General features: G+C 37.7%; 1 protein-coding gene across 5 annotated transcripts in view; it reads right to left on the bottom strand.

Moving 5' to 3' along the window:
* Positions 1–24,414, bottom strand: part of BMPR1B (bone morphogenetic protein receptor type 1B) — a 238,763-nt gene that overhangs the window by 124,700 nt on the left and 89,649 nt on the right. For 4 of the 5 annotated variants that reach the window (NM_205132.2, NM_001397879.1, XM_040698737.2 and 1 more), the window contains one exon: positions 23,075–23,132. The gene's annotated coding sequence lies outside the window, so the exon portion shown is untranslated. Of the gene's footprint in view, positions 1–18,047; positions 18,155–23,074; positions 23,133–24,414 lie in introns of all 5 variants that reach the window. The other variant, XM_040698736.2, reaches the window with a different exon arrangement.

Genomic DNA, 24,414 nt, shown 5'->3' with positions numbered 1-24,414 from the left:
ACTTAAAGACATTGCTGGAAACAATCGGTTCTTCCACATATTTTGTAATTCAACTCAAGCAGTCATTCAATACTACACATACTGTCTACAGAATTCTATTAATCTTCCACAATTCTGGAACTGTAAGTTTGAGCCTACAAGTTAAATATAAATAATGTTTCTTCCCATCAGGAGGTTTCTAACCACTTATACATTTACAGAAAAATAAGACATACCAAGCATCTTCCTAGTGGCTTTCTTGAGAACTAGGGATCAAATTCTCTAATGTTTACTCAGTGAACATCCACTTTGCCTTGGTGCTGTTATGCTTTATGTGAGATCCACCAAAAGAAAAAAAAAAAAAAAAAGGACCTGATCAATCACAGTAGAGCCACTTAGGGGCAGCCCCACTCTGAACTTAACTGCTCTCTGCCACCTTGAGTGATTGCCTATGAAGTCTCTAGCCTAGCCAGAATAGCCCACTGATGCTGTGTTCTCATGAAAATCATCAAGAATCTAGCACAGAAATTCAGCAAGAACATAATAAATAATTCATGGCAGACATTTATAGCTAGAAATGATGAAAGCGAATTATGTTACAGATTTTAAAGGGTAAGATCTTAGTCTCAGTAAGCCAGAAGGAATCAGTTAGCCCCTGATGATGTCATTTCTTCACTTCAAAGACCACTAAAATTTGTGGAAATTATGGCAGGGATTTTGTCATGCAATAACAGGACTGTCCAGAAATTGTGAAAGTTCATTTCTGCTTCATAGGTGCATTCCATCTCAGGAAAATTAAAATCAGTTTGAACTTGATGATCTCATGCTGAAATAAATGATACTTGTTCACTCCTTGCCTCCTTATTTATTTGATGCCTAGACAGACTGAGAATTCACATCTGTTCAATCGACACAGAAATGGATATGACAGTAATGAATCAGTTGTGTAGTGAAGCATATATTGGGAAGACACTATTAGACAGTATATAGGAACAGAAGCTGTTAAAAATAATTCAATCAACCATGTCACGTTATGTTCATTATGAAGATGATTAGCAGAGGATACATTGCAAGAATTAAGACTCCATGCCTCCAAAAAGATCATTTGAATAATAATAAAAAAAAAAAAAAAAGGATTCTATTCTATACATATTGAGGCATTACTGAAAATATTTTTTTCTGAAGTAGTCAATTCCCAGAAGCTTCTATCAGCTCCGCTGAAAGTTCATGGGGACTCTCTCACTGACTTGAAGAATAACTGACCCCAAATATTTTTCGTTATTTAAATTGAGTATATTTATTCTTCTACAGATTCCGAACTAATTTACTTTATATTAATTGATAATGAATCTAATACTTCAGTCAAAGCTTTGACAATATTTTAAACTTAAAAAAAAAAAAAGAAAAGAAAAAGAAAGAAAAGAAGGAGGAAAACCATCTCCAGAACGAGAAACCCTAGACTTGCCAACTACTACGTTCAAAATTCGGAAAACAAACAATACAACACTAGAGACTTCCATGTGAAGCGACTCTTGCGTACATAGCTAAGGCCATGAAGCTATCTATATTCACATCTGCAGCACCCCCCACAGTTTCTCTCTGGCTGCATGTTACTGCATAGTCACAGACTATGAATTCCTCCAATAAAATGTGTTTTGGATGCCACTGAGCAGCGGGGGAAAAGCTAACTGATCTTGTGAAAGATTTTGGTTGAATTTATTAGACAGACACATCACCGTTTCCTACAGCTCTTTTGCAAGCTTTTGCAAAGATTCGAACACATGAAAAAACACCTGGGAAAATGCTGAAAGGTAGAGGAGGAAAAGCAGAAGGGCAGAGTGAGTTGTCACAGACCTCCAATGAAAAAAGTAAATGTGCAAAATAATGCAATTAACAGAGGTCATTTTCAACACATTAAATTTACAATACATATCTTCCACATATGCTTTCCTTCAGGAATATATACTGACAGGAGCTAATGAGGTGCTGTCATGGAAGGGCACTCTAAAGCAGGCCCGTGGTTTTACAACACAGCATCAATAGAATAGCTATTTCTAAAAGAAAGAAGCTTTCAAAAAATGAGAGGAAATAATAAAATCACAAAGGATCCCTTAATTCTTAATTTCTAACAAAATATGGAAAAAAATCCACAGGCAGTAAACTGCACATGGCTGCACACACTATTCTGCTTCCAAAAGATGACAATCTAGGTCAGATTTGTGAAATTTGGACTTCAGATTCCTGTGAACCTGGGTTTCTAGTTTCTTCTCCCTCACAGCCTTAATGATTAGCCTGATTTTCACTGATCCTTTTTCTCTTAAGCCAAACCTCTCCTTCATATCACATCTAACAGGAAAATTACATGTTTTTTTAACATCAGCACTGATTAGAGGTTTATTTAAGTGTGTTGTTTGCAGCATGATTACAAATGAACAATGAAAAGTGAATTCTAAAAGGAAGATAACCTCACTGCATTACCAGCGTTTGCTGTGAATTTGTTTTCACCAAACCTGACATTTTAAACACTATTAGAGGCACAAGAAGGCATATGTTAAAAATACAACCAAGATTTCCTTTCTCCTTCTTGAGAATGTCTATTCAAAACTCTGAACAAGTTCCAAACACTGCAATGAGACTTTATTGTACTTCATTCACACTAGTGTTATGAACCATTCTAACAATCCTTGTTCACAGTGAATTCTATTTAATTTGAAAGGATTTATTCATAGGTGGATAAAAGTAAAACAAAACTTGCATTCTTAAAGCTTGCTAAGGCCTTGTAAATCCCCCAGTGTAATACATAGGTTGCTCCAAAAGTAATGCCTCCTATTTATTTCCACGGAAGCTACAACAGCTACAAAGAGCAGAATGACACTATTTCATAGAGTAAATCCTCAGCTACAGAACACTCTTTTTCAGCATAGTCACCAACATTAGTTATGCATTTTCATCAGCTATCAAAAGGAGTTCTTCATTTCATGGTGTAACAGCTGCGTATGGCTGTCTGGAACATGGCTTGTCTTTCACATCTCTGTTGCCACTGCTTGAAACATACTACCCACCACCTCAGTGTGCTCACATCCACTGTTTGCTCTCCATAGCATTCAGCAAGCATCAATGAATGGGTGCAATTTTTGTTTTTACAGATGAATCATAGAACAGCCTGAGTTGGAAGGAACCTCAGAGGATCATCAACATCATCAAGTTCCAACTCCCCTGCCACAGGCAAGGTTGCCAGCCACTAGATCAAATACTTAATCAGATTGCCCAGGGCCCCATCCATCTTGGTCTTAAACATCTCCAGGGACGATACATCCACAACCTCTCCGGGCAACCTGTTCCAGCATCTCATCAAGAAATTTGATGACACACCTTTGCTTAATACACACTTCCACGTCAGATGCCATTTTGCCAGACTGCCCCTCTGATGTCATTTGTCAAATGGCAACAAAATGTAATGGAATGTTGGCAGAAAGGTTCACCCTCTACTGCCATACCACCAACATCCACCTCCAATGTCATGGGCCAACATAATCAATTAGGAGGCATTACTTTTAGAATAGCCCTCAAAGTTGTTGGCGTTTTCTTACAAAGTTAATGTGAAGAAGACTACGTCATTTTCTTAAATACAGCTATCCATGACACAGATTTGCCACATCTGACGAACTACAGGGTGCAAAAGGATACTCACTCTATGACACGGGTGGATCACTCTGTGACTTGAGAACAGTTTTCCTCCAAGCACAATCTGAGGATCAAAGCCTACAGAATGCTGGGTCTACTCAACCAACTATACACTCAAAACAGGGGCTGCAGAACCTAATGTTCTGTGTTAGGCTGGAATAAACATTCATTCCTTGTAGAATAATGAATACATGTGAAATACAGGGTACAACATGAACTCACATTTTACGAGCATGGCCAGGGGAGTCATACCTCTTAGCTGAACTAGCTGAGAGGGCATTGGGTGGGAAGGGAACACTGAACACACAGTGGGTCCCATCAGAGGCCCATTATTCACTGTTCTCCACTGTACTCCCATTTACAGCCATGCTCCCACTCTTTCAGCACACTGTTGCTTACCTTTGGCTCTAAGGTTCTTTGTTTCCAAGTAATAAATACTTTGGGCTCCAGGGAGCAGACAGGAAGATCATACATGACTCCAAAAAACTTTACTGTTGATAGATTATTGTAAGTGCTTATTCACTATTAGCTGAAATGGTATTGACTGCACACTTAATAAATAGGCTATTTGTTCTTTTCAACTGAAGCAATACTGTAACAGGACTTCTGAAGAGAAGACCATTAAAAATATAAAGACATCACACAGCAAGTAATTTGGGGAATGTGGTTTCACTTTTCTGTTCATCCCAACACGATCAACAAATGCTGCATCAATAAAAATGCTGCTGCTTGAATAAAAATTGACTATAGGCCATTTATACACTGTAAGAGTGACCTCTCCATTTCCAAGAAATGAGGCACTAATGCAAATTATAACCACATTAGCATAGTTTTATAATACAGAGCAATCACCTTGCTCCTCTCTGGACAAATAAGGCAGCACTGGCTCTACCAGGGAATATGCTGCCCTGAAGCACTAGTGAAGAGCCCACTTTGCTGCAAATCACCAGCAAGTTGTCAGAGTGGAAGCGATAAGGCTGAAGGTTTTTTTCTTCCTTAACTTATTTTTAATTTTGCTTAGAAAAAGAGGAAAATATTCCATTTTAAAAGTTCTTATGTTCTAAGCCAGTCTATTTGTATATTATTTGATTATCACAATTTTTTTGTGACTTAATGAACTGCTTTTAAGACCACACCTTATAAATTGTGCGCAACATAACTGTCACTTTATGCTGGCAAGAAGGAAAAATATGAAAATTCAAACTGCTTACAAAAATAGAATCATTACATAGGCATACTGTACAGGAGGAAGACAATAACTGAGAGGAAAAAGCAGAAAGAAAGAAAATATGCAATTGTAGAGAATTATATAACAAAGAAAAAAAGAAAAAAGAGGAAAAGGGAAAAAAAAGGAGATAAAAAGCTAAAAAAAAAAGAAATGGAAAGAAAAAAGCACCATCAATGAACAGTAATTAGGAGCAGTTAATCTGTAATGTTCCCAATGAGAAAAAGCACTACGTATGTCAGAAACAATACTTAAGTAGTCCATTCCCATGATAAAAGCCATTATATCTTGTCAGTAATTTCCAATTAGGATAGAAAAATAACCTAATTCAGTAGGATATTCAAGATTTCCCATGTGATGCATTTGTGTTACTAAGATGATTCTGAAGAAATCTTACATGAGGCTTGTAGCCTAGCACAATAAAACAATACCTGTAAGAACTGGTGATGGCTAAACAATAAACATGACACGTTTAGGAATGCTTGTTTATTTATGACGTTGTGCAGTAGTGCTATTATAGCACAAATGAGAACATTACAAATAATTCCAGAGTTCTACAGTCCAATGTCTTTTTTTTCCTAACTTCATAGAAAAAAATATAAGAAACAGCGAGGTCAAAACAGTGTATATTTCAGCTAAACTTATTTTACATGTGTAATTTTTATTCATTTTAAATTTACAAGATTGTTTACTTAAATGTACTGAAGTTTTGTCTTCAATGGCAAAGTTGTGAGCATTGAGGGAGAATAAAATCTGTTACTTTTCCACAAACACATATCTCATAGATGTCTTATAGGTACCTCATTTTGCTCCTGATGCTGGACTTCCCCTAACAGCTGGATACCAGCACTCTCAGCTGGATGCCTGATGCTGGACAGCTACAGTACTCATGGCAGAAGCAAAAACAGAGGTAATGATATGCAGTGAATTGAACTTGTTTAAATCAGACTAAATATTTGGGTTAGAGTCAAATTCCTTCTAAAACACATATTGCAGGCATATGTATGATAGAAGATGAGTTCACTGGAGGAGAAATATAAAATAAATAGGACTCCAATACATGGGAAGGACAAACTAACTCCTTAAGTGTTTCTCAGACAAACATAATTGATTTCTTGCAATTCTATACAATTTAATTTTCTTGACGAGTTAGTTATTGCAACTAGTATCATTCAAATGCATGTGAGGATATATTTGTTATTCTCAGTTCCTTAGTTATACTTTAGTCTGGCATCTTCCTTTTCTTCACAAAATCTAAACATTATCACATATAGTGTAATGCAAAAGTCTTCCCATTTAAAATTTAGTGCAACTGGGTCAGATGGTTTCTTTGTCCATGCCAGCAGAAATCCCATATTGATTCTGCTTCCAGTGACAGTTACAGAAATACAGTTTGTTCCAGACTTAACACCAACTCTTTTATTACCTCCTGGTGAATCATGTCAGCAACACCAAAACTTCACAGCAAGCTTTTGTATTTCCAAGGTCTCAAGCTTATATTCTCTGACTAGTCAAGATAAATGCAGAAGGAACATGAGCATGCTGAGTCTAACCTTGATGTGGAATCTGAATAGGGTTCAAAACTCGTACTTGGGATTCCTTACCCTGTTTACAGGTAGCCATTGATCCATGACACATGAAAAGTGGAAATGGAAAAGTACCACCAGCTTCTATTCTGCTTTTTGTTACAAAACAACTCACTGCTTTGTGGTCACAGACCCTCCCAGCCAGAACAGTGACTTCTCTCTTGAAGATGGCTAACATTTATATGAACAAAATGATTCATCACATTAAAACATGAAAGCAACACATCAAATATATTTATACTTGCATTTGTGCCTATTGCCTCTTAACCCATCACTATACACCGCTGAGCAGAGCCTGGGTCTCCCTTCTTTACTTCCCCATTTCATGCCAGGGAAAATTCCTCTCATTAGTCAAACATTAGCATAATAATTTCATTTTCCAATCCAAAGCAGCTTTCAATCCATTATTTTTTTCTAGTCACTTAGACAAAGTTTGAGTTAAAAAAAAAGTTACAAAAATATGCAGATAAGCTTAAAAAGACATTGAAAATGCATCTGTTTTAAACACTGAACTAGAGAAAAGTAAAAAGAACTATACTAAGAAGTAGTTGGTTGACAAAAGATAATCATTCATTCAGTCAGTTATGGATGTTTCCATAGTTATTCCATCTTGGAATTGTTTCCTGCCACTATTCACAACATGCTTTTTGACAAATGCTATCTTGTAATGATTAAGAGACCGTGTATCCAAGTGCTAAATTATTAAAATGAAACTTCAAAGCTTGAGAACTTATTGGCTATTTCCTTTAAGAAACTGTTGTTTAAAAATTCCTTGTTTTTTGCCTCTATCCCTTCCAAAACCTGATCTGCTGGCTACTAGCTGAAAAGAAAACAAGGAATATGGGAAACTCTGTTCTGAACCCTGCTCCATGCAGTTGCAAACTGATTTTATGACTACACAGCAAGGGCACACAACATGTGGCAAGAAAGTCAATTATTTTGCAGGGGCTTACAAAAATGCAGCCAGCCACCATCCTTCACCCTGTAACTACATATCTGATTAACTATACGTATTGCTTGTTAACACAAACAAGAAAACTTTACACAGCCTTCCAGGAAGCTGGAAATCTAGCAAAGCGTGGCTATGGGCTTTCTTGTAGGGAGGGAAAAAAAAGAATTCATAGACTCTCTCTTTCACAATCAATTTCTAGATTTCTTTTGGAAGCTTTGGGGAAACCAGTCTCAGGGTGATATTGCATTAATATTTCATATACAGTTTCTGGGAAATGTTCAGGCTGCAGGAGCCAAAAAAGAAATTGAGCACTCTGAAGTTGGTGGTCAAGAGGCTTAGCACAAAAACATTCACCTGGGAGGAAGAAAAGTGGCATTTTCTCAAAGACAGAAAATAAACAAATAAAACATATGCATGTATTTTAAGTGTACGAAATATTTTGTCTTTATACTCTTTATTCTAACAATTAAGAAAATACTTTGCTTATCAGTGTCTTAAAAATGCATTGAGATAGTTAAGAACACGAGTATGACATACACTGAAAAATGCCAGAACAGAGAATGAGAAGCCCAGCTTCTGTCTAACCTTTTCTTTCTGAATGTTCATGATATATTGTTAGATTATTTTCCAAAGGGAAACAATATTTCCTCATTTTTCATTAAACTAAAAGTGAGGTTGCTCAAAGGTTAGCTATAAATAAGCAAAATTTGAGAACATGCTAAAAATTACATGCAATTCAACCACATCATCTAGAAAAATATTGTATTTTTTTTGTTCAGACATAAGATAACTTAAAAATAGATAAATAAACATAACACCTTACACTTTGTAACCACGAGCTCTGAGACATAAATAATGTTAGTCATAACAGCTCATGATAGGAAGGTGTTTGGGGTTACTTTGTCCTCTTTCAAAGAAGGAATGATAGAGTCCAATGTATAAATGTCAGATACTTAATGCAATCCAAACCAGAAGGTTGCAAACCCCCAGAAAATGCCACTGATTAGATAATATGTGACTCACTGAACTGACATTAGGCAAAAGCAGCAGTTCTATCTCTTCCTAAAAGAGTAGATAAAAAGAGAGGACATGGCAGAAGAACAGAGAAGATGCTCTTGAATTATTACCAGAAAAAGAAGGGAAGCCTCCCGTGTGAGTAGGAACTAAGCATCAGAGGCACCTGAAGAATCAGGAAAAATTCCAAACCAAGAGGAGGAAAGGATGTCCAGGGAATGAGTACATTCTTCACAATAGGAGAAAAGGGGCCTTAAAAAGGGGGTATGCAAAGAGGCTCTGGCACACGTGGATACAAAAATGCTGTGAGAATGCATAAGGAAGGGTGAAAAGGAGAAAAGGAATCATTCAAAAAAATTTCTGGAGAACAAAAGTTTCTTGAAGTGTTTGCACAGTGCAAATACTAAGTAGAATTAGCACACATGTACTAAGGTTTCCCAAAGTTCACATTCTTTATAGCAACTAGAGACGAGCCTTGCCTTGTAATGTGTGTGGATAAGGAAAAAAAAGGAATTTTGCTGAAGCAGAGGAATGAAACTAATTTACCGCTCCCAAAAAAATAAGCATTTGTCAAGAGGATGATGCTATGAACAAAGACAGAAACAAGAAATCCTCATTACAAAATTCTGAAAGGTTATGAAGAATATATGCTGTATTTCCTCTCTGCTTGCTGAAGCAAACAAATCTAGTGAATTTCATTTCTGTCATCACAATGCTCAAAGTAGTTAAGTAGAAACCAGAGTGCAATAAAAAAATTACTTTATATTAGAGTTATATGCAACACTAAAGAAAAGATTCCACTTGATTCTCATTACTTCTGTATTTTTTTATTGCTGGAATTTTATCATTACAAAGCTACTTAGATTCAATAGGCTGGCTTCCAGGTTCTTTACATCAGCAAAAAAAAAAAAAAAGAAAAAAGACATTTATTATTAGTATCCTAGATTTGGCAAAATTCAGCAGGACTACAAGATGCATACATTAGAATTTAGGGCAATAGAGTCTTTGAATTACTACCACATGTACCTCAAATTATACTCAGGGAGGCACAAGTTCCAACATTCAGAGTCTCTGTGCACATAACACTGAAGCATAATTTACAGCAGACCTTCCACATTAAGCTTTCATGGTGGTAGCTGTGTGCGTCTCATTATTTTTTAAAGAGAGATTTGGATAGTAGTGATTTGTCCCACATACACAGTCCTTACACATTACAAACTGTGTTAGTAACGCTGGCCTCCTTATTTGGTCTCTTCCTCCACTTTTTTTTTTTTTTCTCTCCTTCACTTTTCTCAGCCATACCTGCCAATAATTTGTACCTTGTGTTTTTGGTTGTCGCTATATATATTAATAATATGCTTTACCTTTTGATTAGACCTAAAGTATTCAGGCAGTTGGATTTCATGATATCTGTAGATCCTTCCCAAGTGAATTATTTTGTTCTGTGTTCCAGCTACCAACCAGTAATTCACACTATGCGTACATTGCTTTTCTCCTCCATGCCTGAGCCTCAACACATGTTCTTTAATCAAGGCTTGAAAGCAAAACTCTTGGCACTTGTCAAAGTGGAGAGTGTGTGGATAGGTCTCTACACTTTAAGCTTTATTTTGGCTGCAAAATGATCTCCTAAACATGAATGGGGAATAAATGTTTCAGCTGGATTCTCATGTTTGCAAACAAGCAATTTTTGATACCTCTTCAGTTGCAGAGAACTATGCCAAACTGTGGCTGATCACAGCAATTAATAAGAACCAGGCAAGGTGCAAAGAGAGCATGAAGCCAGGCTGCTTGTGGGAACACAATTGCTCCCATTACAGCAGAACTCAAAGCAGAAAGGGCAGCTTCCACCTTCTTAGCTACAACATGATACTTTTCCTTTGTTACGATGTGATAGGTGTGAGGCTTTTCTCAAGTCAATTCTTCACTTTCTACTTGGAGGCTGATACTAAGAAGCATCGCCCTCTTCTGCTCATCCCAGTCTGATGGTAGCACAGCCAAAGTGATTCCAGGACCAGGGTAGGATGGGATTCAAAGCACATAGCTTAGAGAAGGACTCATTATATAAGGGTCTGTTAGATGGTCAGAGTTGACAGATGTTAATTCAAAAGTCTTAGAGATATTTAGGGATCTGAAGGAAAATGTGGACCAGTTCACAGCAACTGAGACCAAAGAATAAATTTTTCTTCTGGATACCGAAAAGTAATGGACGTATAGTACACCATAAAAAAGGTATCTGAGAAAATGCAGTTATAACATTTTGTTCCTTCACACCTTTCTTTCTACACTTATTTTTCAGTCTACCTAACATACAGACATCCGTCTTCATGTTTAAATCCAAGTCCTCCTTAATCACTGCCTCAGAACACAACAGGGAGCACAGCAGCTCAAGTATGCCTGCCCTGGCATGAAGGCACAGGATATATTTTTCAGGCCCTGGCCTCAGCCTTGTGCCCTGGTCCAGCTCCTTGAGGAGACAGGACAACTCAGTCACACCTCATTCTACAGCAGGCTGAGAGCACAATCTGTTCCCTCATTGCAGCAGCAAAAAGTGCCAGACTGCCTTGGGACCCCACAGCCGCTCTGACTTCAGCCTGCCATTAGTCTTCAGTGGCTTACAGGAATTAATGTAGTACTGTGACTGCGGCAAAGGCAGCAAAAACTACCAAACAAAGGTTACTGATGAGCTTATGACTGAGTTTCTTCATTTTAATAACAATTATTGCTCCAAACAAGGCCATTTCTACCAAGAATGATACAAGAACTACAGCTAATGTGCATGGTCCAGAGAGCAATAAGCACTCTGCTCATGGTACTGCCTGCCATGCCAAGGAAACACCAGGCAAAACATGGCTCAGGAACAGCAGATAAATACTAAATCCCACTAAGCAGGTTTACATGGGACTGGGGGAATAGAAAGGCCACAGTCTGCGACCACACATGCTGATTCCAGTGCTCCCATGGGGGCTCATGCCCTCAGGTACCCACACAGCCTCTGGCACTGCAGCCAAACTCATCCCTATGAATCTAGAACCTCAGTGAATTCAAAACTAGGATTTATCCTCATAAACAGCACAAGAAAGCTGAGTACTACTACAGATTCCACACTCCCAATCTACAGCAAAGGGTGTCCACTATTTGATAGCCCATCGGTACAAAGTACGGCCCCTGAAAGTCACTCAATAAGCTGTTTTCCCTCAGTCTGTAGCAATAAAACTATACAACACTATAAACATTTTCCGCATTTGACTCCAAGATGTTTGGAGCACTAGGTGGAAACACTGCTCCTTTTGTTTTTCATGTTACAGCAGACCCCTTTAGACTCACTTTCCATCAAGACACCGAATATTTTTGTCTTCTATTTTGTGTCTGGTGGGCTCTTTCTAAAACTAGGCAAGAGACTTTTGAGCAGCCACTGAGGGAGCAACGTGGCACATCACAAATCAGACCCATTAAAGAGCAGGAGGGAGTCCAAGGAAATGATTTCCCCTTCTGTAAGCCTTCCAGCACATGGGCTGGCCACACCAAGCAAGATCAGAACTAACAGGAGATAGGGATCTACATCTCACAAGCAGCAAGGAGGAAACAGACCCCACAAAAGGCAAAATTTCCTTTTTGTGCAAATTTCAAAGCAGAGGAAAGCCATCAACTCTCTACTGAATGTTATCAGTTTGAGTAGTCATCTTTGTACAGGAACATTTTATCCTTTTCTGCCCAAGGGGAGGACTCAATGGCTGAGAAGTGCAAGGCAAGTAAAGCAAAAGCAGAGGTACAGCATAAGAAATTCAACAAAACATCATGCCCATGCAGCAGCTGGCTTCCCTACTACAGTGCCAAAAGCAACAATAACGTGTCAGTCAAGGAGAGGCTTTTTCCTTAGAGCAACTGATACGGCTGGAAAACAGACAAGCTTTTGGGTACAGAAAGCCTTACTTCCACAGACCTGAATAAGCACTTGATTGCCTAAAAAAGTCAGATTGATTCATCTAATAAAAGATTATCTCTCCCTATAAACCCTGTCCTACTTAACAATCTCTGAACACTAAGGCTACCACAGAAATACCATGACTTGTAATGACGGCTTACAGTATTGATTTCTGTTCAATGTTTTGTTTAACAGGCATCAGTTTATTTCACAGAGAACAGACTACTGGTTTTAAAGGCAACCACTGATTACAAAGCATTATCAAATCAATCTCACTAGAAGATTTAATAGGTCTAATGAGATAAAATTTTCATCCACAAATTTTCCCCTATACTGTGGCAACACTGACAGAATTATAAGTATTGAACTTGGCAAGTGGTACTCCAACACATAAGCTACACCCGAAAGGATTTATCACGAGGAACATGCTTATGTAGCAGATAAACACTCACAGAAACAAAGCCTTTCAAATACTGTGGCCTTCTTGTCTTACATATTTTGACATTCTGATCGTTTCTAGCAGAACAGGTGAAACAGTTGACTGACATGCTTCATGCTCAGGGAATGTAAATAGGATGTGCAATAAATATCTGAAAAATGTACATTTGGCTAACTAAAATATGTTTTTTCTTTTCATAATCTATCATTAGCTTTAGTACAAATCTAATTGAAAAACACCTGTACTGTAACATGAGAAAAATAATTTTCTGCATGCAATTTACTAGCACTTATTTATAGAATATACTGAATTCAAAAACAATTCATTGCCATCTCCTCTCACTCAAATGTGCTTTCATTAGCAAAGCCATTTCAGTTTAATCCCTCTAAGAAAGTTCTCAATTGGAAAAAGCCAGGTAATTTTTCAGTGAATTACAGTTTTTGGCCACGTTCTCTTACCAAGATATGTTCTGAGTTTTATCTCAGAGTCTAAAAAGCAAAACATAAAACATCCTTCATGAAGAGCAGAACATTTATTTTCCAGATCTCTCTGTATTCAAATTACAAATACATGAGCCACATTTGATTCAGCAAAGTAACACAGATTAAATATATTAATTTTCATGGAATTCCTCCATAATTTTGCTTTGCCTTGCAGATAAAAATGCATGCAGACATTACCATTGAACAACTTCATGCCGTATAAGTTATAAATATTGCAAAATCCTTTTCCACAGTAAAACGCATCGTCACTGGAGGATGCCTGAAAATGTACATTTTTAAAAACAAAGTATCTAAAAAATTATCTTTATTTTTTGGACAAAAACTTCTGTAAGCTGGTTAACATCTACTTCTAACACGTATTTAAAGTCTATTAAAATATATATTTATGCAAAAAACAATTACTCTCTGAAGCAGTTTGGGAGAGAGATGAAAAAACAGTTCTGTAAATAAATTTATTTATTTATAAGAACTAGTTCGAAAGCTTATGGGATGCTACATATAAGCCAAACTGATTATAAGTGCAATGCCAGAAAGCAAAGCTTTCTAAAACAATACGGGGCTGAAGAAAGGTAAGGAAGAAACTGATTTCTGCACTTAGCACAGAATTTCTGTGTATTCATGAATTTTAGTCTCATGACAATGATATGAGAGACTTCCGCAGCGCAGAAGAGTAATGATAAGAACTATAATCTGAAAATACTTTCTGTGTAATGTGGTGTTTCTTCATTTGCTTTCTAACTGTCTGCTAAAAAAAAGTGAAAATCAACAGATTTTGTTCTACTGGCAGTCAGATTTTTTTTTTCCCCAGTTCTTTCAATTTTAACAAGAAGAGAATGATAAAAAGAGCCTTCATAATTTATTTACATTTGTAATGAAACTGGATTTGTTTTAATCATACCATCCCAGCCACTGAGGCCTGACCTTCAAAAATAGAAATGTTTTTAAATTGTCCTCCTACCTAAAGTATTGTTTGGTACAAAAGCCATAGTAACGTACACGAAACATTAGTCACTGGGTACAACAGAGTGCCAAATGTTAAAAAGAATAACTTCTTTTTGGTAGGCAGCCACCTCGTATTTCACCTGCTGAATTAGGCTTCCTGTGATTACAAACCAGAAGGTAATTTTCATATGTATTGCTATATTGAATGTTAGTATTATATGTATATTATGTGATTTTGAATCTGCTTTAGGACACGTTTGTAGAAAAGGCAGGCACTCTTTTGTAAGGTTCCTCCTAGATGAACAAGAGGGTTTGTAACTGATAATCCCCAGAAGACATTAGTTATTTCTTTTATGAAATTATTCCTCTATATGCAGCCACTAAATGGGCATCATTTGATGAATACCACAGACATGAACAATATAGTCTTTATCTAGCTTCACGTTGCAAGGTTAGCATTGATTTTCTCTTAGTATCTTCAGCTGGCTCACAACCACCTACCTGGTGTACAAGCAATCCCTCTGCATCACAGAGACAAAAGAGGCACTTAGCTGCTGGATCTTCTTCCACACAAAGAAAGCACCGCAAAAGACAGCTAAGGTAACAGCACTAATTGACTGTCTGTCTTTTTGTGGCCATATTACACCACAAGGATTGGTAGGTCTGTAAGCCAGGTCATGCCCCAGTCAGGCTACTGAGTGCCAAACAGCAATTGACAGTGTTGTCTCCTCATGCCAGGCAGAAGATCCAGGCGAGACATGAGCTGGCTGATCAACAAGCATCATGCTACCCTATGTAGTGCTACAGCTCTCTATCTAGAGACATGTCAAGGGGGTGTTTTGGATATGCTTGCTATTTTTGTCACATTAAAGGAAGACATTGTTTACAGGAACACAGAGACCCAAGTTCAGTTTGCACATATCATCAACAAGATACTAAGACTCCTGTCTAGGCATCCCAGACAAAATGCAATGTAATAGTACAAACACCCACATCCTCTGACAACTTTACTTAGAAGGAGTGATAGGAAATTAGGCATAACAACGATAGCAACAAGCTCCTAGTTTTATTGAGTACTATAGCCTCTCCATAAAGTTGCCTCTATGGCATCGCTGAACACCATTGCGGTCAATGGAATTAAATCCAGTTGGTGTCCCCAAGGGCTCGGTAGTGGGGCCGCTTCTATTTAACATCTTTATTAACTATCTTGATGAGGGGATTGAGTGCACCCTCAGTAAGTTTGCAGACAACGCCAAGTTGGGAGGGAGTGCTGATCTGCCTGAGGTGAAAAAGGTACTACAGAGACCTGGATCAATGGGCCAAGGTTAACTGCATGAGCTTCAATAGGACCAAGTGTCAGGTCCTGCATTTTGGTTACAACAACCCCAGGCAACCCTACAGGCTTGGGGAGGAGTGGGTGGAAAGCTACCTTTTGGAAAGGGACCTTGGTGTACTGATGGACAGCCTGCTTAATATGAGCCAGCAGTGTGTCCAGGTGGCCAAGAAGGCCAATGGCATCCTGGCTTGTACCAGGAATGGTGTGGTGAGCAGGAATGGGGAAATAATCCCGTCCCTGTACTCAGCACTGGTGACACCTCACCTGAAGTACTGTGTTCAGTACTGGGCACCTCAGTACAGAAAGGACATTGAGGTGCTGGAGCAGGTCCAAAGAAGGGCAACAAAGCTTGTTAAGGGCTTGGAGAATATGCCTTAGGAGGATAGACTGAAGGAACTGGGGCTGTTTAGTCCGAGGAAAAGGAGGCTGAGGGGAGACCTTATTGCTCTCTTCAAATATCTGAAAGGTGCTTACAGCAAGAGCAGGATTGGTCTCTGCTCACTGGTGACAGGACTAAGGGAAATGGCCTTAAGTTGCACCAGGGTAAGTTTAGGTCAGATATCAGGAAAAAAATTATTTACTGAAAGGGTTGTTAAGCACTGCAATAGGCTTCCCAGGGAGGTGGGGAAGTCACCATCCCTGGGTGCTTTTAAAAACCATTTGGATGTGGTGCTCAATGGACATGATTTAGCAGAGGGTTGTTAGAGTTAGGGTAGTATGGTTAGGTTGCAGTTGGACTCTATCTTTAAGGTCTTTTCCAACCTGAGCAATTCTATTTAGGCAGAAGAGGGAAGAGATGACATGTACCATGTGTTCTAGATGCACAAAGAAACAGTGAGGTGAGTCTCCTTGACCTGAATTATAAGAATTGACTAGAAATTTAAAACCTCTACATGCAGTCTCCATAATGATATTAAGGGGGGAAAAAAAAGACTACATTAACATACTTCACACAAATTGCCTTCTGGGCCAGGAAGTTGAGTACAACACTGTTTTTATCAACTTCAGTAATGCACAGTTTGGGTCAGAGGAGAAGCAGAAGGAAATGTGACCAACCTTTGACCAGTATGACAGCAGCATAAGTAATCTCTTATTGCATTATGAAACTATTCATACATGGGGACCTGTTACATTACTGGCCTGTTAACAGCATCACAGATCCTTACTATGACTTTTTTTCATTTTGTTCTACATCAGACAAGCCTATTGCTGTCATTGGTAGAGAATGGAAAAGTTGTTACTGCTTTAATATAAAACACAGAAAAAATACACAGCAGCTGTTCATATTTGCTAGGAAGGCTGTTATAATAATGATGTCATGGAAAAAGGCTGGAATCTATTAAAATGAATCAGACAGGCAGGCCATTCAAATCCTTCAGACAATACGCGTATACAAGTTGCACCATGTACCTTACACTAAAATAAAAGCAAGCAATGAGCGGAGTTCTTTCAAAAAATATCATTCAGAATAGGCAACTAAAGTCATTACTAGCTTTCCTTCAATAAATTAAGTTTACTACTGGAACTACCCAATAAAGCAAAATACAAAAGCTACAGCCAGCTCACTGTCAAATAACCTCATTTTCACCTATAAAAGCATTTAAATCTATTTTGAAATCACAGCCTTAAGCTATGCAGGAACTCTCCCATTGACAAAGGAGACAAAAGGTGATTTTCTTTGTGTGTGTGTGGGAGTGGGGGCATGGGGGTAGGGGTGTATATTTTTCCTAAGTAAAGAATTAGAAGGTGCACAACTCAGGCCTCAGTTTGGCCTAAAAATTAGTGATTAGACATTCTTCTTCTGTGTGATGCTACTTTTGAGCTATGGCAAGTTTGCACCTCTTGCTGCAGCTTGCTTGCATGCCTCTCCTCAACCTGCACAGCACAAGGCTTCCTCAAACACTCTGCTTTCTCTTCACTGGAGTATATTAAAAAAAAAAAAAAAAGGTTTATGGTAGAAAGCAGATAAATTTGGTAATTATCTGGTTGTCTTAACAGCTATATGTTCCCCCATTTCTGATAAGCTACACCTTCCCCCCTAAGAATATCACTAGAAATGATTTTCTGATGGTGGCCTGAAAACATTTGCCAAACCTGTGTGGAAATGAAGTGATGTTCCTTTCTGGCTCAGACTCTGACAACAATATATGGAATGTATCATTACGAATCCCTGTTCTCTTTCACATTGGTTAAGAAACTGTCTCACAGCTAACTGGTGACTAGTGAAACAAAACTAATCTTGTGAAGGCCTCAAACAAAAAAAAAACAAAAAGAAGAAAAATAAAAAACCATACAGTAACACTCTTGTGAAAGTTGCAGAACAAACAAGTGTTGTGCACAAGAGCAAAGCAGCAGCAAGGAGTCAGCCATCTTGCTTAACACATTCTCTGATCCCTCCCTGACCACGAGAAGGGAGAAGCACAGATGGCGTGGAACATGCACAGCATGCAATGCCAGACACTCACCACCTAGCAACAGATCCTGACCCACTTGGAGGGGACCATCAGAAGGCATAAAAGGCATTGCCAACCCCACAGCCAGCAGCACTCAGCCCATCACATCTTTGACCACCCTGGAAAGAGGAGGAGGACAGACCCTCAGGACATCATGGGATCTGCAGCGGTGACTTCCTTTAGTTTCCTTTTCTTCTTCATCTCTCACTCACCCATCTTTTAGTAAATAAAAGCACGCCCTTGCTTGATCAACACCTTTATCCCATTCCAAGATTTCATTCAGAGGGACTGGGGTCAATATAAAAAAAAACACAAGCCTCTTTGGCTTGCAAGAGTATGCAATGGTACTTGGCTCAACATGCATGTATTTCTACTAACGCAAGATCATATTTTGACACCACTTTTTTTATTAAACATTCAAGCTGACTTTAGCATATTCTGATGCTAGAAAAGTACAGCAAGACTGATCATGTTTAATCTTTTCAAGTCACAATAGACATGCACAGACCAAGATACAACAGACGCAAAGGCCACAAGCAAAGTTTGAACTTGTATTCTGGTAGGACAGTGAGAGCAAGAGCTGTGTTCTTCAAGAGGAGAGAACAGACCCTCAGCTCTACCATAGCTGTGAACAGCGTGGAAAGCAGTGGTACCACTTTCCTTCCTGTTTTACTAAACTACAATGAAGTCAACTACACATGATGTCAAATCTCAAATATTTGCCACATGTCTCAATCTCAATATATATGCCACATGCAAAGTGAATATATTTTACAAGTAAGCATTCTACATTTGAGATTGAATAAAAATATGACAGTCAAACTTTTCAAACTATCAAATTTTGTACCTTATACTGCCAATTATAGAATACCAGATACAAACAAAATTAAGAAAAATGTCTTACGACTCCAAAAATGTACGTAGCTGCAAATTAGCTTAAAGTGATAACTACTGAGTCACCTGAAAAAAGTCTGATTACAGCCTTTGTCAGTTATACATATCACATAAGACATTACACTCTATTAAACTATATTGAAGACCACAACAACCATCTCTGCAGGACAGCTGTCTACCAGATTTCAAGATTCCTTTGTATGGATTACTAGCAAACCAAAATTCAAATTGATAATAGCAAAAGATAACTTTAGATACATTCACACTTAGGTCATTTAACTTTCTTCTGCAACTGGCTACATACAAATCTCAGTTGAGAAGTCTAGCTGCTAAATCAGACCCCTACTGTTTTGCTCAAATTTCCAGACCTGCTAAAAGCCATAGGTTACATATGCAAGTAGCTGTATGTATTTAACTGAAAGTTCAAAAGATTTGAGCCAGAGGTGAGTAAAACAAGTTTGAATGCCTTATCTCAGGCACCCATAGTATCCATAAATGATTATTATAAGTAATAAAATAGCGTTAATACTTAAGATGAACTTCCAGGGCAAGCTTATAAACTATTCGGCAATTAATGCCCTTGTCTCGTGTTTTCAATTTTCAGTGCTACTGAAGGTCACGTGTTATGTCGTCAGCTTGAATCTGGATTTCCAATTTCAGTAAGTCTAATTTTAAATCACAATACTAAGACATTTGATAAAAATTGCCTTTATAAAGTCTCTTAGTTCTATAACAGAGTAAGCTTATTCACTCTGTTACTAAAGTAGATTTCACATTCAAGTGCCACTTATTCAGCAAGCACACACCACTTGGATATATCTGCCTGCACATCAAACATGCCTTAAGTCAAACATGCAAAAATAAGATTTATCAACACCGATATGCAACACAACACACCAACACTTAGTATAGGGGTTTGTAGTCTGGGCCAATAGGAAATTAACTAACTCCCCAGAGTGCAATGCAAATTGAATCTGCCAAAAGGATTGAAGAGAAGGAAGAACAGGAATCTCTAAAAGAATTCTGAGCTGGAGGGAACTGTGGGAAATACATACAGTATACAAGAAGCATTTTTATAAGACAGCCGAGTGGAACTGGCAGGTTGCCACCAAAGGTACTGTCTCCCCCCCTCTCCCAGTTCTCCCCCTACAGTCCTGTCCTCACCCTCCCATTTCCCTTGGAATACTGCTATTTTTCCACGCACCCCCACCCCCCCCCCCCCCCCAAACTCTGCCTGTGACACCAGCTTACAAAGCTCATCCACATGGCAGCTACCTCCTCCTCCTTCCTCCACAACCTCCCTAGTCTTTCCTACCCAAAACAAATAGAATTCAGGTGCTTTTTCTCCCTTAAGATAACTCTCTGAGGACCCACTACTAAAAGCCAGCTCAAGAATCGTGGTGGTTTCAAGCCCAGGCTGTGGAGCAACATTTTTCTGAGCATTGCCAAGGTGATTCCACAATACTGGCTGCTTGCTAGGCTGGGGGTGGATATTCAGTTCTGCTGATGACTCATAAGGAATAAAAGGAACCAGGCATACCTTATCTCAGCTGTATTGGTTCCATGTGAAATATTAGCAGAAAGTCATTCCAGCTGTTGAAGTTATTAGGTTTAACATTATCATTAATAGTTGTTATTATATAATTTATTCTCTCCATGAAAGAAATACCTGTGGAATACCATGATTAAGCTTAAATCCTTCTCAAAGAAATATCAAGCTCAAATGGGTTTTTCAGATGTACAATGCATGAAAGACCAGACCTATTATTACTGTAAACGTCGATAATAAATGGCAGGAAAAAGAAACAAGACTTAGTGCAGATATAAAGTGAAATATTTATATTCAGCCTTTGAAGTACAACAGTTCCTATATTTGCAAAGCAATGACAGACAGCAGCCATACAACACATTTGAGTTACTTCAACTTTTGCAACAGAAAGGAGTTCAAAATGTAAACAGTCTCTAAAGTCTCAGTTTTATTTCAGTTGTAAACTGACAATAGCATTTTAACAATTTACTAAGACTGGACAATCTTCTACAGCCTTTTGAATACAGAATCTTATGGTAGATTGTATGCCTTTTCAAAATTATCATATCATCTGCAAGTTTAATGCAAAAAAAGTAGCTAAAGTAAGGAATATTACAAAGAATTACACAGAACAAGTATGGACCTACTCACGGTTCTTTCTGTGTTCAATTTACTAGTGTATTTTCTTTCTAAAATGACCGAAATGTCTTAACATATAATGCAAGATGTCAAAGTTAACTCCTCATTCCAGAGAAGCGTTTTAAACATAGAATAAACCCAACAACTTTCAGAAGATCCTCATTGTAAAGCAGTAAAGACATTTACACCTATGAAGATGTACAATCACATGCGATGTTGACGTTCATGCAACTAAATTGGTAATATTACTTGTGTATTCTTTTTTTTCAAGCAGACAAACAACAAACAAGGATAATGAATCCTATTATCTTACAACTAAACAGTGTAAATAAATCACTAACGTTAAAAGGATTCAAAATGAACTGCATTTTAAAAAAGTCTTTTACAAAAGGTAATATTTCTAAAGTCAGTTTAAAATCTCCTTGAATATGTAACAAGAAAAAATTATTTTCCACAGCCAAGTCAAGACAAATATTTAGGAAAAAAAACAGAAAAGTAATGGATTACTTTTAATGGTCTTGAAATTTTGTACAACTGATTTCTATAAAAGTGAAGATTAAAATTGAAAAATTTGTCCTTAACTTCTGTAGCTTGTAAGCTTTGAAAGATAACAGATAGCTTCTAGTGTTCTTAATACCTCCATGAACTTACTGGCACCTCAATAGTAACACATCCATTTTTACAAGAAAAGGCTTCAATTTTATTTCAAACTTAACAGACATTCATTCTTTTCCTTTCAAAACCGAGGCACAAGTAACAAAGCACCAGAGCCTTATAAATTCCCCAACACCAAATGCAAATTAAGTCATGAAATTGCTCTAGGATATGTTCCAAGAATGCAAGCCCAAAGGAGTATCAACACAACTTTTCTATTTCAGGTTCTTTATGATATTTCAGCAAGGTAACAGAATATTATAGGGTCAAGAAGAGTTATCTATATATGGAAAGATTTAATTATCCAATTTCAACAACTTTCTGTATTGTGTTTACAAGCTTTAAGATGAGAAATATGTTTATAAGCAGTATAAACAGAAAGGATGGCAAAGGTTCTGCAGATCAAGCAGCTCAGAAAGTTTTAATTCCCTTGGAATGCTACATAGAAAGTTTTAAACTTAAACACTAAACTTCATGTGTTTTGCAAATGGCTATTGTATTAGTGAATTTTTCACTTACTCAGAAATACACAACTTCTCACTTGCATTGTACTAGTCTGTATTGGAAGTAAAAATATGCACAATCCATACGCCATTATGCGAGAAAGTAAAAAGACTTACATTTTATGTCAGCTGTGAATGTATGCCATTACACTGTCATCTCCAGCAAATTGGGACTGTTCCCATAATGAAAAAAAAATTATTTAATCTTTCAACAGTCATCTTGAAAATGCCCAAATTCTTACGCACAAAGCAGGCATTTTAACAGAGTCTATAAACAAAGAGCTGCTGATTTTTTTGCTCTGCAGACCTACTGCTTGTTTATCTCAGGGGAGAGATCAGTCAAACAAGGACAACTTCAGTTACTGGACTTGCTATTATTTAGCAATAATCACTAGGGGACTAAGAACAGTTCCTGAAGATGAAGTTTGAGTCTACCAATGCTCCCCAAAACATAACAGGGAGACTACAACAAGCAACCTGCACCAGTCATTTTGGTGAAACCTGGTATCAGAGAGCTGCCAACAAGCCACCTTCTCAGATCACTCCCATTTTTCTGTCTGAAGACAATTCTTTACCATTCCTTCCTCAAAAGACATGCTAGGTACCAAGAACCAAAACAGTAAAATCATCTAAAAATGTATATCTGTCTCTTTTTCAAGTAGCCTGTTTAGTACAGCCTGCTTCACTGTCAATATCAAGTGACTTTTCTTCAGCTTTCCAAAGCCTAGATCACAAACATTATCTACCCTCTGTGTTCAGTTAACACTGGCAATATTTTTCTTTCTAAAGTCCATGGTTGTTAAAAAATTAGTTGTCCTTACCTAAAGATCTTAATTTTCAGAAATCTTCGTCTTGTAGTCTAAGTAAAATGGATGTAACCTATAATAGAACAAAAGGATATATTAATTACAGTAAACTTTTAACATGTATGATTGAATTACAACACTCAAGAAAACTGACAGCTGATTTTTTTGTTACTATGCTGTAGCATGACTTTTATACGCGACTTACACCAAGCAGCAATTCTTCGGCAAGAATTGTACAATATCACATATTGACTCACTAATAAGAAGTACCTCTTCCCTTTTCCAGCTTTTCTGCTCAAACACAGATGTAAGCTTCGATCTACCTCTACATATTACTCATAATGACTATGTTGTGGATAGATTAAATAATTAAGATCCTGCTAACATCCTATTTCTTGTTACTAAACAACCCAATCAATTGAATTAGGCACTTGAGGAAGAGGTACATGACTGGGCCCAGATGCACTCAATTCGCATCTAACAAACCCATCAGTAAAAACAAGTAAAAAAATGTTTGCTTAAAATATAGATCTAATTACATCCTAGAGAATAATCAGTAAAGCCTAATTATTAATTAGCATCCTGAAACACAGCTAAACAAAACACTATAAGCACCAGTTTCTATCCACTAGTTTCTCCCTATCTAAAAAACTGCAGAGACACAGCAAAGATAATAAAGTCAGAACAGCATACATATTTGTATGCTATATCTCCCAGACAAGGCAGAAGATACGAATTTAGTCTCTTATGCATCTGACAATACCACTAGGTATCACCAGCAATTATATCTATTGTTCCTTAATCTATATTTGGGGTCAGCCTTGTGTAAAATTTTACAGTTATCAGTCACTGAACTGACTTGATTTTCTAGAGAAATTCACTTACTTTCAGCCCGAGAGGAGCTGTTATAAGATACTGAACATTTGCAGACATCAAATTTCATTCCTTTATTTTTCCTTCAAGTTAGCTACACAGCAACAGCACAAGTTGCATCTAACCACACCTTAACCAACACAGCAAGATTACACATGGTCTCCCTTAAACAGCACAGCACTGAGCTGAACATTGGCAGTAAAAGCATTTTATGCTCAGATATCTCCAGGAACCAGTGTCCAGTCTTTGTTTTCAGTGACAGTTCTCCAAGCAGGATATACAAGCAGAAGACTCAAATTACACTTCATTGACCAAGAAAAAGAAGATGGTGTTCAGTTTCGGTTCCATAACCTCCACGCTGACCTGCATGTTTGTTGGCCTAAACAAGGAGATTTCAGGAAATGAAGGATTTGCACTTTGTCCAGGTTTTGTTTTCAGATAGAAGATCTCTGCCCCAGAGAGAAAGTGGTGTGAAAGGAGCT

This window comes from Gallus gallus, chromosome 4 (assembly GCF_016699485.2).
Source record: "Gallus gallus isolate bGalGal1 chromosome 4, bGalGal1.mat.broiler.GRCg7b, whole genome shotgun sequence".
Lineage (NCBI taxonomy): Eukaryota > Metazoa > Chordata > Aves > Galliformes > Phasianidae > Gallus > Gallus gallus.
Note: the sequence above shows the minus strand (reverse complement) of the source record. Positions and strands in the feature narration are given on the sequence as shown.